The sequence below is a fragment of the Hyla sarda genome, chromosome 5 (assembly GCF_029499605.1).
Source record: "Hyla sarda isolate aHylSar1 chromosome 5, aHylSar1.hap1, whole genome shotgun sequence".
NCBI classification, from domain to species: domain Eukaryota; kingdom Metazoa; phylum Chordata; class Amphibia; order Anura; family Hylidae; genus Hyla; species Hyla sarda.
Window position 1 is genome coordinate 183,178,147 of NC_079193.1, and position 12,929 is coordinate 183,191,075.

Consider the following 12,929-nt stretch of genomic DNA (forward strand, 5'->3'; position numbering starts at 1 on the left):
GTTTTGCTATCTATTATCAGGATGAAGCACGGCAATCCTATATAGAACTTGTAAACAGTTTGATCTCTTCTGAAGTAGCTGCAAAAGAATTAGCACCACTAAGCATTGATACATTACAAGTTGTCAACTTGTCAGTGAAGACAACATAACTAAGATATTTCTGAACAGACCATAAAAGAAAAATGCCATCACATTGCAGGTAAAGAACGTAATCTGTTTATGTCATCATAATTTGTTTCGAAATAACTTTGTGCCCCTCAGTATATAATAAAAAGGAGATGTTTGGTTGGTCAAACCTTGTTGGATTGTGGGGCAGGATCAGTGCAGGCTCCATATGTGCGGCTGCTGTGTGTGTGCAGCCAGTGCAGGGCTTTGTGGTTGGAGCTGCATGTGTGTCCAGGCTCCTGTGTGTAGTGTCATGTGCAGGACAATGCCTGGGACAGGGACTAGCGGCATGTTCTATTCATAGACCCTCCACTGACTTTAATGTAATTAATAAAAAGTATTGTGAATAAAACTGGAGACTCGTCGCTAGTTGGTGCTTGAAAAGGGCATCAGCTTCTCACACTGTCACTGTGCATTGACCCAGCCACTTGGAAGTGCTGTGCAGGCAGGGTCACGTCATACATAGCTTCCTTGACCTGTGACCCCTGTCCTGCATGAGACTTCTACGTGGATGGGCAGGGCTACACCATCATGCAGGCTATGCTGAGGTGCACTGCTGAAGATCTCTTATAGGCTGCACCTCCATTTTCAGCGGCCCTCATGTTGGACATCCTGCCATACATGATCAATGACAGATAAAGGACCAGTGATCTTTCTGGGATCATGGATGGAAGATTTGATGGAAAATTTCAATCGTGATCAAATTAGTTTCAGACTATGACATTTATCGGAGGCAAACTGGTGATCTCGGTTGGTGATTGGCTGAGTGGACCATCACTTCTGTTCTAGTGCTAAACAGAAGTATCCAAAAGATAGGGGATACCTTTTTAATAAAGTGCATAACGCCTTTAAGGCTACTGAATAATAAAGTGTATGGTATTCCCTGTCATTCTATGCTGTAGGTTGTTGAGTTTGCTTTTCAAAACCTTTCATAATTCCTTTTACTCTTACAAACATTAAATATTTTATCTTTTACATTTTTATTTCTTTCAGATGTACAAAGAAATTAGTCTGGCTCCTGATGAAGCTGGCATTATGTTATTGACAGCTATCACGCCCCCTCCCATAGACTTGCATTGAGGGGCAGAGCCTGACATCACACGGGGGCGGAGGCATGACATCACACGCCGCCGGCCTTGTAGTCGCCCGTAATCAGACCAGGAGCAAACACGCTCCGGGGACTGATTACAAATGGGTTGCCGCGTGCATGATCACGGGTGTCCCCAGCAGTGGGACCCCTGCGATCAGGCATCTTATCCCCTATCCTTTGGATAGGGGATAAGATGTGTAAGCACCGGAGAACCCCTTTAAGGGTGTTGTTCAGCAAATAAAACAAACTGTGTATAGTCTCAAAAAGTATAATAAAGGGAAATTATTAATATAATTAATCTCTCTATATCAGTTCTGCTCTCTCCCTTGTAGCAGTGACATCATGTCACACAGAGCTCCAGTCCCTGCTTCCCCCTCCCCTCCTGTCTGCTTAGGACAAGAACATTGATGTTAAGAGAGGGAGCTCATATTACTCCTCATTACATTTTAAGGCAGCAGGAAACCTTTTACAGTAGTTTGTCAGAATAGGCTGACTGCTGTCTTTTTAAAAAAAAAATGCTTACTGTTGCCTTAAAATTTTGTGAGCCTTAATATAAGCTCTACCTCTTTACATCAATGGTCTTATCCTTACCCAGAAATAAAGATAATTCTGAGAGAAATGTCAGTCGTAGACACATAAAAAGTACATGTACATGATCAGGATGAGATACTGAGCAACATAGAACAGTTTTTTTTTGTTTTTGGGTGATCTGACAGGTATGATTTAAGATGCTCTCCTGGCTTCTAAGTAGTAAAAGAACAAGGTCTGAATCAGAGGACTCGCTGGCTGACACCCCATCAAACCAGAATATCGCTGCAAGTCAGAATCAGACACAAGCTAATGAAAGCAGAACTTGTGCCGCGGTCGATCAGGCTCTCACAAGTGGCGTCGAGGACGAGAGTGACATTACTTCTACCGATGACAACAGCCGCGTTGCCGAGCATGAGTGGCGAGAATGTTGGTCCCAAGCACAAGTACAGTATTTCTCCACAAATTACAAGTGGCTGATAAGCAAACATCTAAAATTGGGTTGTAGTGTGTGTAGGTCACGTTTTTGCTCGCGTAGACATGCAGCAAGGGCAGAGAGTGTTGCAGGAGTGGAGTGGGTGCTTAATCTCGTCTTATGGAAGAGACAAGGCTGCACAACAAAGCTCACTACAAAATAAAATTAAAGAGCACAGAGACTCAATTTATCACAAGAAAGCGGTTGAAATAAAAGAGAAGGCCACACAAAAAACAATGCAAAAACACATTGAAGATATGAGAAAGGCTGAATACGCCTCAACTTGCAATGTGTTTAGAACAGCTTATAAGATTGGCAATCATGGGCGTCCTTTTACAGACATGCCAATAGATGTCCAGTTGCAAGTCTTAAATGGTGTCAAGATGGGCAGAGTTTTACACTCTAATAACCCATGTGCAAATATACTACACATTGCAGCTGAAATGAAAAAGAAGGTAGTCAATGACATAGTGATGAATGAAAGAAAACTGTGTGTGCTCATTGATGAATCCACTACAATTAGTGGAAAGTCTGTGCTTGTCGTGTGCCCGCGGTCAGCTATTTCCAGTGAACAGCCAGACACATTATTTTTTGAACTGATTGAGCTGCAGGGGACCACAGCAAATGGCATCACTGAAGCACTGTAAGAATGTCTTCATAATAATGTGTGGTGTCCCTATACCGCATTCTATCCGGTACCTTGGTATATAAGTCCCCATAGCCAGAGTCCCTAGGACGTTGGGGTTCTTCTTAACTATCCAGCCCCTAGTCACCTCTCATCTAGGTATTAGATATCTAATAATTCTTCAGGATTTGTATATATATAGGTTCGTACAACTGTATATAAATGGTTAATTACCTATGCATAGTGTAACGGGACCTGCGGGTCACGTGACCGGGTGAACTCTATGGTTTTATGCTTGAGGACCTTTGGAGGTCCCTGTGACGTTTATCTCCCATCACTCCTTGTAACGGTGAGTGACAGTTGATTGGACCAGTAAAAACGGCCCTGCCCCTGCCCATATAAGGGAGCGGCGGCCATTGCTCACTCTCTTTCCTCATGGGCTGTTGATGGAGAAGGATCTGCGCTGCTGTCATCAGTGAGTTTAGGCCTGAGCCTTGCGGCGACGGCGGATATCTGCAAAATTGTGTGTGTCAATCCCTAGACACTCTGCAAGATCACCGGACCTTATCTATCCCCTAAATCCGGACGGATCTTCGCAATATTCCCTAATTCAGAGACTTTTATGATAAGTCAAGGTCCGCAACAACTGTCAGTCATTGCACTAGATAGAGACTATATTCCTGAGACTGTTACTGTTCATTGGATGTACCGCAAGCATTTAAGTAAAGTTATCCAAGTTCAAGTTCAACTACCTTGTGGACCTTCAGTCATTTTATGCATACACCTATCGTTACTGGGAAGGGCAGCGATAGGCCAGAGAATAACCTCAGCATACTAGCCCTCAACATGGCGTCGTAAACTATAGGGTTAACCTTAACCCCTCATCTACCGAAACAACACCCCAACTACCATACACCCCCCAAGGGCTACCACAAATGGCTTAGACCCTCACTACCTACAGGAACATTTGTTCACATTTGCTTGTGATAGAGCCTCTGTGATGCTTGGGAGGAAAGCAGGAGTTGCTATGCAGCTTTGTTCTAAATTCCCTTACCTGTTTGTCTGGCATTGTTCGAATCACAGACTGGAACTGGCAGTTTGTGATGTTTTGAAGGAGGTAGGAGGAATAAACCACTTTAAAATATTTTTAGATCAGCTTTACTCCCTCTACCATGCATCCCCAAAAAACCAAAGTGTTGGACAGCGTCTTCTTATGATAGGCCGTGTTTCATCAGTGCATTGGGTTGCTTCAAGTGAGAGAATGGTGAAAGCAGTATGGGAGAACTACCAAGCTCTAAAGAACTACCAAGTGCTGCTGCTGATACCAGCAGGGACTCAAGAGAGAGAGCAAAATACAAAGGACTCAATGATGTTCTCACTACTGTTTCTTTTGTGGTCAATCTTGGCATCATGTTTGACACTCTCACAGAACTCAGTGACCTCTCAAGAATGCTCCAGAGATGGGACATGACTTTGGATCAAGCCGACAGGCAGCTGGACCGACAATTTTGGGTGTTTGAGTCAATGACACCTGGTCCCTACACACAAACTGCCATTGAAACTGAAAAGAAGAAAATCTTCAGAAATGTATGACTGCATGAAAATGAGAGGGTTATAAAAATCAACCCTGGGCGATTTTTCCGTAGCCTGGCTGAAAATGTTAAGTACAGGATGACTCCAACAACTTCCTCACATCTCAGTAGAACCTCATCTGAAAAGACAGATAGTCACCTCCTCTCAGACATCAAGGTCCTCCAGTGTGACTCCTAATAGAGTACCGGCACCTCTTTTGGCCCACTTTTTCAAATTATCAACAACTCCAGAGGTTTTATCATGATGCAGCGCCAATTCCAGTGTGAAATTTTATTTCCTCTTCAAATATATATATATACAGTCATGGCCATAAATGTTGGCACCCCAGAAATGTTTCTAGAAAATGAAGTATTTCTCACAGAAAATGAATGCAGTAACACATGTTTTGATATACACATGTTTATTCCCTTTCTGTGTATTGGAACTAAACCAAAAAAAGGGAGGAAAAAAAGCTAATTGGACATAATGTTACACCAAACTCCAAAAATGGTCTGGACAAAATTATTGTCACCCTTTCAAAATTGTGGATAAATAAGATTGTTTCAAGCATGTGATGCTCCTTTAAACTCACCTGGGGCAAGTAACATTTGTGAGCAATATAAAAATCACACCTGAAAGCAGATATAAAGAAGAGAAGTTCACTTAGTCTTTGCATTGTGTTTCTGTGTGTGCCACACTAAGCATGGACAATCGAAAGAGGAGAAGAGAACTGTCTGAGGACTTGAGAACCAAAATTTTGGAAAAATATCAACAATCTCAAGGTTATAAGTCCATCTCCAGAGATCTAGATTTGCCTTTGTCCACAGTGCGCGACATTATCAAGAAGTTTTAAACCCATGGCACTGTAGCTCCGGGGACTGATTCTAACGAGGTGCTGTGTGCAAGATCACGGGGGTCCCCAGTGGCGGGACCCCCGCGATCAGGCATCCTATCCCCTATCCTTTGGATAGGGGATAAGATGTCTTAGCGCCGGATTACCCGTTTAAATGAGGGCGTGCTAGCACTCCTCTGTGCTCTCTCCTGTCTGATAGGACTCCTCTGTGCTCTCTCCTGTCTGATAGGACTCCTCTGTGCTCTCTCCTGTCTGATAGCACTCCTCTGTGCTCTCTCCTGTCTGATAGGACTCCTCTGTGCTCTCCCCTGTGTGATAGTCTGATTACTGTCGATCACGGGGACGGGGCATTGTGGCGTCACGGCCCCGCCTCCTTTGGAGAGGGGATAAGATGGCTAAGCGCCGGAGTACCCCTTTAATGGACTTTGTCCATGTCTGTGCTTCAGCTTGGACAAAGCCATGATTTTATAAGCCATGTTTTTTATAAAAAGGAAATAAAATTTGTGTATGAAGTATATTAGAAAGGTTCATGTTTTGCCAAGGTTGCAGACTCACATGACACCGGCGTGTCGGAACATCCAGATGCAGCATACACTTCATCAGGGGTCTGGCTTGTTAGGGAAGCCTCCATTTTGTTAACCAAGTGTGCTGCTGCCATTTTCTTTTCTTTACATGTTTTGTACTTGCCACAGCAGTGCATTGGGTTTAGGTGCTGGCTACATTATTTTTTTTTTTTTGCTGTGCAATTTTGGGGGAGTGGCTCCCTCTGTAGCCGTGCATCCCCTCCCCTACTTCACAGGATATGGTTTTGGGTTGTTAGTGGGTCCAGCATGTCACCCAGCCTGAGGTGAGTGAATTTTAGGGTCCCATCCAATATGAGGCCAGTGCGCTGAGAGCCTCCATTTTGTTGACCAAGTGTGCTGCTGCCATTTTCTTTTTTTACATGTTAAGACAAGAAGTAGCCAAGCCCTCTGTGATCAGCTGTTGTCTCGAGCCAAACAGGATCCCGGGAAAAGCTCAAGACAACAGTTATCAATACCGCCTCAAATGTTAAAACCTGGGGGACCAAAGAAAGTTGAAAAAGTGGATGATCCGTGGCAGACCCGTACATCAAGGAAGTGCATAACCCACATAACTTTGCATAATAGGTATATAGTAAAAAGTTAATAAATCCCGTAATACCCTTTTAAGTTGCAGTCAGTAGTATCATGTTGTCCCTGGAAGCCAGACCAGTAAAAAGTTAATAAATTCCAGAATACCCCATTAAGTTGCAGTCAGTAGTATCACGTTGTCCCTGGGGGGCAGACCAGGAACTGCAGCCATGGGAGAAGCAGCAGGAGAGATGTTAGTGGACTTTATATTACATGATAGGAGTAGATCCTATAGAAAGAAAATAAAACAGAAAATACACTCTTCTAAACAACAGTGTACTTAAAGGGAACCTGTCATCACTTTTACTCTGCGTAAACCACAAGTTATCAGAGCGGTTCCCTGATGGCTTCTCCCCATCTCTTCAGTCTTGGATGATTTGTCTCTATAACCAAACAGGTAGATATATATCTATTAGTGCTGGTGGGGTAGTGAAAAGCCCACAGAAACTGCCCTGATGACACATGGTTCAGGCAGCATGAAGCTCCCATTAAAACTGCTGTTGTGCGCAAGGCTATATAGTTTTAGCATTGTAACTCAATGATTTGGAAGCTCCACAAGATTACTTGACAAATAAGCAAGTCTGCCAATGTTTACAACCATCCATCCAGTTTACAAATCACGTTGAGGCCGAACGCTGGGATTTCTTATTTGTGCTTTGAATTAGAGCAGTTAGATGGGCCTGTGTTTTCAGCGTTGGAATGTTTTTCATTGCTATTACTTAATATTGCTATTTATGATAATAAACATGTGACCACAATGGAATTTATCTTCCTTTCTTCTGCATTACAAATGATGCCCCAAGGGCTTTTTTTCCTAAATTAGACTTTTAAACAAAGAGTCACGCAACCCAGCTTTTGCAATGGCTTTTATTGTGGTATTTATAAATATTTTTGTCTGCCCTTCCTACAGTCCTGTAACCCAATTATTCCCTTATGTTTTTTAACCCCTCATGTTCAGAATAAGCCCAAAACAGTGTCGCTATACAACTTACTCTGTGGTGAGGAAAGTTCCCCAGGAATGAAGGGACAACCATGTACATTTTTATCATGACATAAATACACTAATAGCTTTGTAGCTCTAAAAGTCCCTATGACACATGAAAAATTAAAGGCATATTTCAAATTAAAATACTCATTCCCTATTCCCTATTCATATTCACCGTAACCCACTTATCTAGTCATTGCTTTTGGCCACTTACAAACAGGCAAGCACTCCACAGCAAACTTTCTGACCTCATGAGGTTTGCATTTCAGCCTAGATAGAAACCTCCCAATTTGTTGAACCATTTGGAATTTCTACTGGTATGGGCCATGTTTATAATCCATAATTTCCAAACTACTACTCTCATTTGGACTTTCCATGATAGTTCCAGAGAACCTGTCACATAAAAAATGCAAGCTGTTTTGCAGGCAGCATGCTACAGAACAGAATGAGCTGAGTAGATTCATATAAAGTTTTGTGGGACAACCAAAAAATATAATTTGTCATTTATTTGTCGTTGTAAATTTAGGAGTCCAGTGGGTGGTCCTACTTAGCTTATTTGTATGTACTTAGCTTATTTGTATGGAAACTCAAATAAGGAAGGCTGCCAATCTCTGAGCAGGACTTTCCCCTGGGATTTAAGCTGGCATTTAAAGCAATAGAATACGAGTTATACTGAATCTTTTCCCCCAAAACTATGCATTATCCTACTCAGCTCTTCCTGCTTTATAACAAGATATCTGCAATAGACTGCATTTTTCAGATGCCTGATCGCGGAGGTCCCACCGCAGGTGACCCCCGCAATCTTTGAGGGGGCAGAGCGTGATATCACACGGGGGTGGAGCCATGACGTCACGATACTCTGGCGCGATGTTCGCTCCGGAGGCTGATGATAGCGGAGTTCTGCATGAAAGATTGCGGGGGTCCCACGCGATCAGGCATTTTATCCCCTATCCTTTGGATACAGGATAAGATGTCTTAGGGTGGGAGTACCCCTTTAAAGACACATGGAGGTAATCATAAACATGGGCACATGGGTATATCTATTGATATAGCAGTAACTGCCTTGGAGGCTGTAATTAATGGACACGATCCAAGAGAGAAAATGTCTGTCTAATATCACTCTCATTCAAAATACACATATAGATGTATTCAAGCAGCAGATATGAGTCAGATTTATGAAAACGTAAAACTGCCTTTTATGTCCAAAGCAGCCAATCACAGCACAGCTTCCTTTTATCAGAGCAGATTAGGAACTGAACACTGAATTCTGATTGGCTGCAGCGGGCAATAACGACAGTTTAAAATGTTAACAGTTTCGATAAATGAAGCCCAATCTGTATGGTTTCAGATATAACACTGGAATATTAGTGTTACATGTGGATGGCTTTAATTATGTACAAAACATGAGTGTTTGATACATATATCATTCGTATATAACTTAAAGATGTTTGTATTCTTATAAAGAAAATTCCTTTTGAAATGAGGCTGACACAGATGTCAGGTATCACTCAACCCTGGTGATAGGCTGACCACTTTTCCCACTTCCAGGAATCAGCATTTTTAGTTATAGGAAGCCCCATCTAAACATGCATTTTCACGTGATTGTGCAGCGTGGGCTGTTTACGTGACTGTGCAGAGCGAGACCAGCAGGGACACCCCGGCAGACATGGAGAGCAGCGGAGCAAGAGAGGTAGAAGTATTATTTATTTATTTTTAGTCTGATCTGAGGTCTGATGGGACTGTCTAGCATCGATATGGGGGGCCTGAATGAGCTGCAGCATATGGGGGGCCTTAATAAATAATAAACAACTGATATTTGGTGGGGGGGGGTGCTCCAGGGCAGGCACATTCTTTGCACAGGGGCCCTCTGCTGTCTGTGTCTGCCCCTGGGAATAGTATTTAGTTTTCTGACACATAGAGTGTCCCTAATAGGGAAAACAAATAAGTAGTTTCATGTTATTAGCATTCATGTTATTAGGGTAAAAAAGGCCAAGCGTATTATTTCTGCCTTTTGAGAAGAAAAAAATTTGAGTGAAAAGGATAACCTCCATAACCTCCACTTACAAATACTAAGGGGGAATTCATCAACTAAGTATGCCTGTGCGTTGACATACAAAATTGGACATTTTTTTTGGGGGGGGGAGGGGCACGGGCTGGATAAGGAGGTACGCCTTACAGGGAGTAGGCAGACATAGCTAATAGCACTTGTTGGAATCAATCAGAGATGCTCAGGACAACCACAAAGAAGTGCATCTCCGTATTTATCGGGGTATACCACGCACCGGCCTATAACACGCACCCTCATTTTACCAAGGATATTTGGGTAAAAAAAGTTTTTTACCCAAATATCCATGGTAAAATGAGGGTGCGTGTGTGCGCGTGTATACCCCGATATACCCCCAGGAAAGGCATGGGGAGAGAGGCCGTCACTGCCCGCTTCTCTCCCCCTGCCTTTCCTGGGGTCTAGAGCGCTGCTGTCGGCCCTTCTCACCCCCTGGCTATCGGCGCCGCTACCCGTTCTGTCCCCCTGACATCATGCGCCGCGCCGTTCAGCGCATAGCAACGACGCCGGGGACGCACGCCGGAGGCCTGCAGCAGCGCGGACCCGACTCAGGTAATTATGCCACCGGGGATGGGGGGAGGCAACGGGGCAGCGGCGCTGGCAATGGGTGCCGCTGCCCCTTCTCTCCCCCTGGCTGTCGGCGCCGCTTCTCTCCCCCTGGCTATCGGCGCCGGCAATGGGGCGCCGGCACCGATAGTCAGGGAGACAGAACGGGCAGCGGCGCCGATAGCCAGGGGGTGAGAAGGGCCGACAGCAGCGCTCTAGACCCCAGGGAAGGCAGGGGGAGAGAAGCGGGCAGCGACGGCCTCTCTCCCCCTGCCTTTCCTGGGGCGGTATCGGCGTATAACACGCACACAGACTTTAGGCTAAAAATTTTAGCCTAAAAAGTGCGTGTTATACGCCGATAAATATGGTATATGGCAAATCTAATGCCAGCAGGATTTTACTAAAGACTGGCATGTGAAATGCCTTAGTGAATTTCCTCCCATGCGTGCACCCCTAAATTACTAGCATGTGCAAAGTTGAGCTATTCTTGGGGCAACTACAGCAAATTATTTTGTGGACGCATCCTTTGTCTATAACTGAGTTTTCATGTGTGATATAATTTCATAGATGTATCATAAAAAAATAAATCAAGCTATATCATGTGAATTAACTTAAAGGGGTACTCCCATGGAAAACTTTTTTTTTAATCAACTGGTGCCAGAAAGTTAAACAGATTTGTAAATCACTTCTATTAAAAAATCTTAATCCTTCCAGTACTTTTTAGGGGCTGTATACTAAAGAGAAATCCAAAAAAGAAATGCATTTCCTCTGATGTCATTACCACAGTGCTCTCTGATGACCTCTGCTGTCCATTTTAGGAACTGTCCAGAGCAGCATATGCATTTTCTCCTGCTCTGGACAGTTCCTAAAATGGACAGCAGAGGTCAGCAGAGAGCACTGTGTTCATGACATCAGAGGAAATGCATTTCTTTTTTGGATTTCTCTTTAGTATACAGCCCCTAAAAAGTACCGAAAGGATTAACATTTTTTAATAGAAGTGACTTACAAATCTGTTTAACTTTCTGGCACCAGTTGATTAAAAGAAAAAAAGGACTGGCTCTAAAGTTGATGGCTGTTTGTATAATGATTCATTATTGTGTCTGGGTGGCGCCTGCTAGAGGATCCTATGGTATTCTAGTAGGAAGAGGCGTAGCTTGTAGCTTCTGGGCCCCGATACAAAATCTGCAACAGGGCCCCATATGCCAATTATATTACTGGTCTCTAATGGGGCAGATGTGATTTGGGGCCCCCTTAGGCACCAGGGCCCCGGTGCGACTGCTTCCTCTGATACCTCTATAGCTCCTACTCCCCCGCTAGTGGGCCACAGCATCTCTGCATGTGCCCTCATAAACAGTGCCATGGTATGCCCTCTATAAAGACTAAGATATCTGTAAATAGTGCCAGCCAGAGTCCCCCCCCCCCCCCCTAAACGACATGCAAACCTTTTAATGAATAAAAAAAAAAATTGGTGTCTAACTATTGCCAGACACCCTGTTAGCAGGAAAATCTTTTGCATATCAAGGTCTTCCCCTATTTTAGAAGAACAATCCAGGAGAGTATCAAATATATGTGTTTTAATGAGAAAACTGAGGTTCTACAGTGGAATACCAAACCCAAAGAATAATCATTTGTGATGTCAATCATTTCGATATGTAAACTGTTAAGAACTAAGGCAAAAAACGAAATCTATGATGAGTTGCAGACAGAGGATGATGCACAGCGAGTTCAGGAGTATTATGGATAAAATCTGAGATATGACAGCAAGTCCGTTCAGCATTTTATAAATACACAAGGAACTCTGCTCTTTGTTTCATGAGAAACAGGAAACAATTGATTTCTAAGAAAGAATTGCGCTTTTCAGACTGTAATATGTACTCATGAATGAGGGTCCAGCTGTCCTGGGCAATCTTATCATTAACTGCAAGCTATCATGTCATTTCATAGAATAGGATCTGTCATCGGCACTTCATGTTCCAAACTGCTGCTGTTAGGGCATTAAGACACATGGTACCTTTCATATATCTATCTGTATGACCTTAAAGGGGTATTCCACTGCCCTAGCATTCGGAACATTTTGTTCTGAATGCTTGGAGAGGGCAGCGGGGTTGTAACGTCATGGCGACACCCCCTTGTGATGTCACACCACGTCCCCTCAATGCAAGTCTATGGGAGGGAGCGTGACTTCCGTCACGCCCCCTCCCATAGACTTGCATTGAGGGGGCGTGACGTGATGTCACGAGTGGCGTGGCCGTGATGTCACGATCCCCCGCCCGCACCCAGCGTTCTAAACAAACGCTGGATACTGCACAGAGATCTTGGGGGTCTCAGTGGCAGGACCCACCCGATCAGACATCTTATCCCCTAACCTTTGGATAAGGATTAAGATGTCTAGGGGCGGAGTACCCCTTTAAGGTGAACAATGCTTTTATTATCTAGTTCAAAATGTCAAGGAGGTATTTCTAAGCCCTTGGAATGCTCAGGGTTGGAATGCTTCCTCTGTCCCCCTTCTGTCCCTATCCCTGCTTTCTTAAAGGGGTACTCCGGCACTTAGACATCTTATCCCCTATCCAAAGGCTCCGCCCCCGTGTGACATCACACTCCGCCCCTTCAATGCAAGCCTATGGGAGGGGGTGTGACAGCTGTCCCGCCCCCTCCCATAGGTTTGCATTGAGGGGCAGAGCCGTGACGTCACACAGGGGCAGAGCCGTGACATCACAACGCTCCGTCCCAGTGATCGACAGTAATCAGACCTGGAGCGAACACGCTCCGGGGACTGATTCTAACAGGGTGCGGCATGCAAGACCACGGGGTCCCCAGCGGCAGGACCCCCACGATCAGGCATCTTATCCCCTATCCTTTGGATAGGGGATAAGATGT

General features: G+C 44.2%; 1 protein-coding gene across 10 annotated transcripts in view; it reads right to left on the reverse strand.

The window, feature by feature from the left end:
* Positions 1-12,929, reverse strand: part of AHRR (aryl hydrocarbon receptor repressor) — a 383,059-nt gene that overhangs the window by 221,593 nt on the left and 148,537 nt on the right. The window lies entirely within an intron of this gene.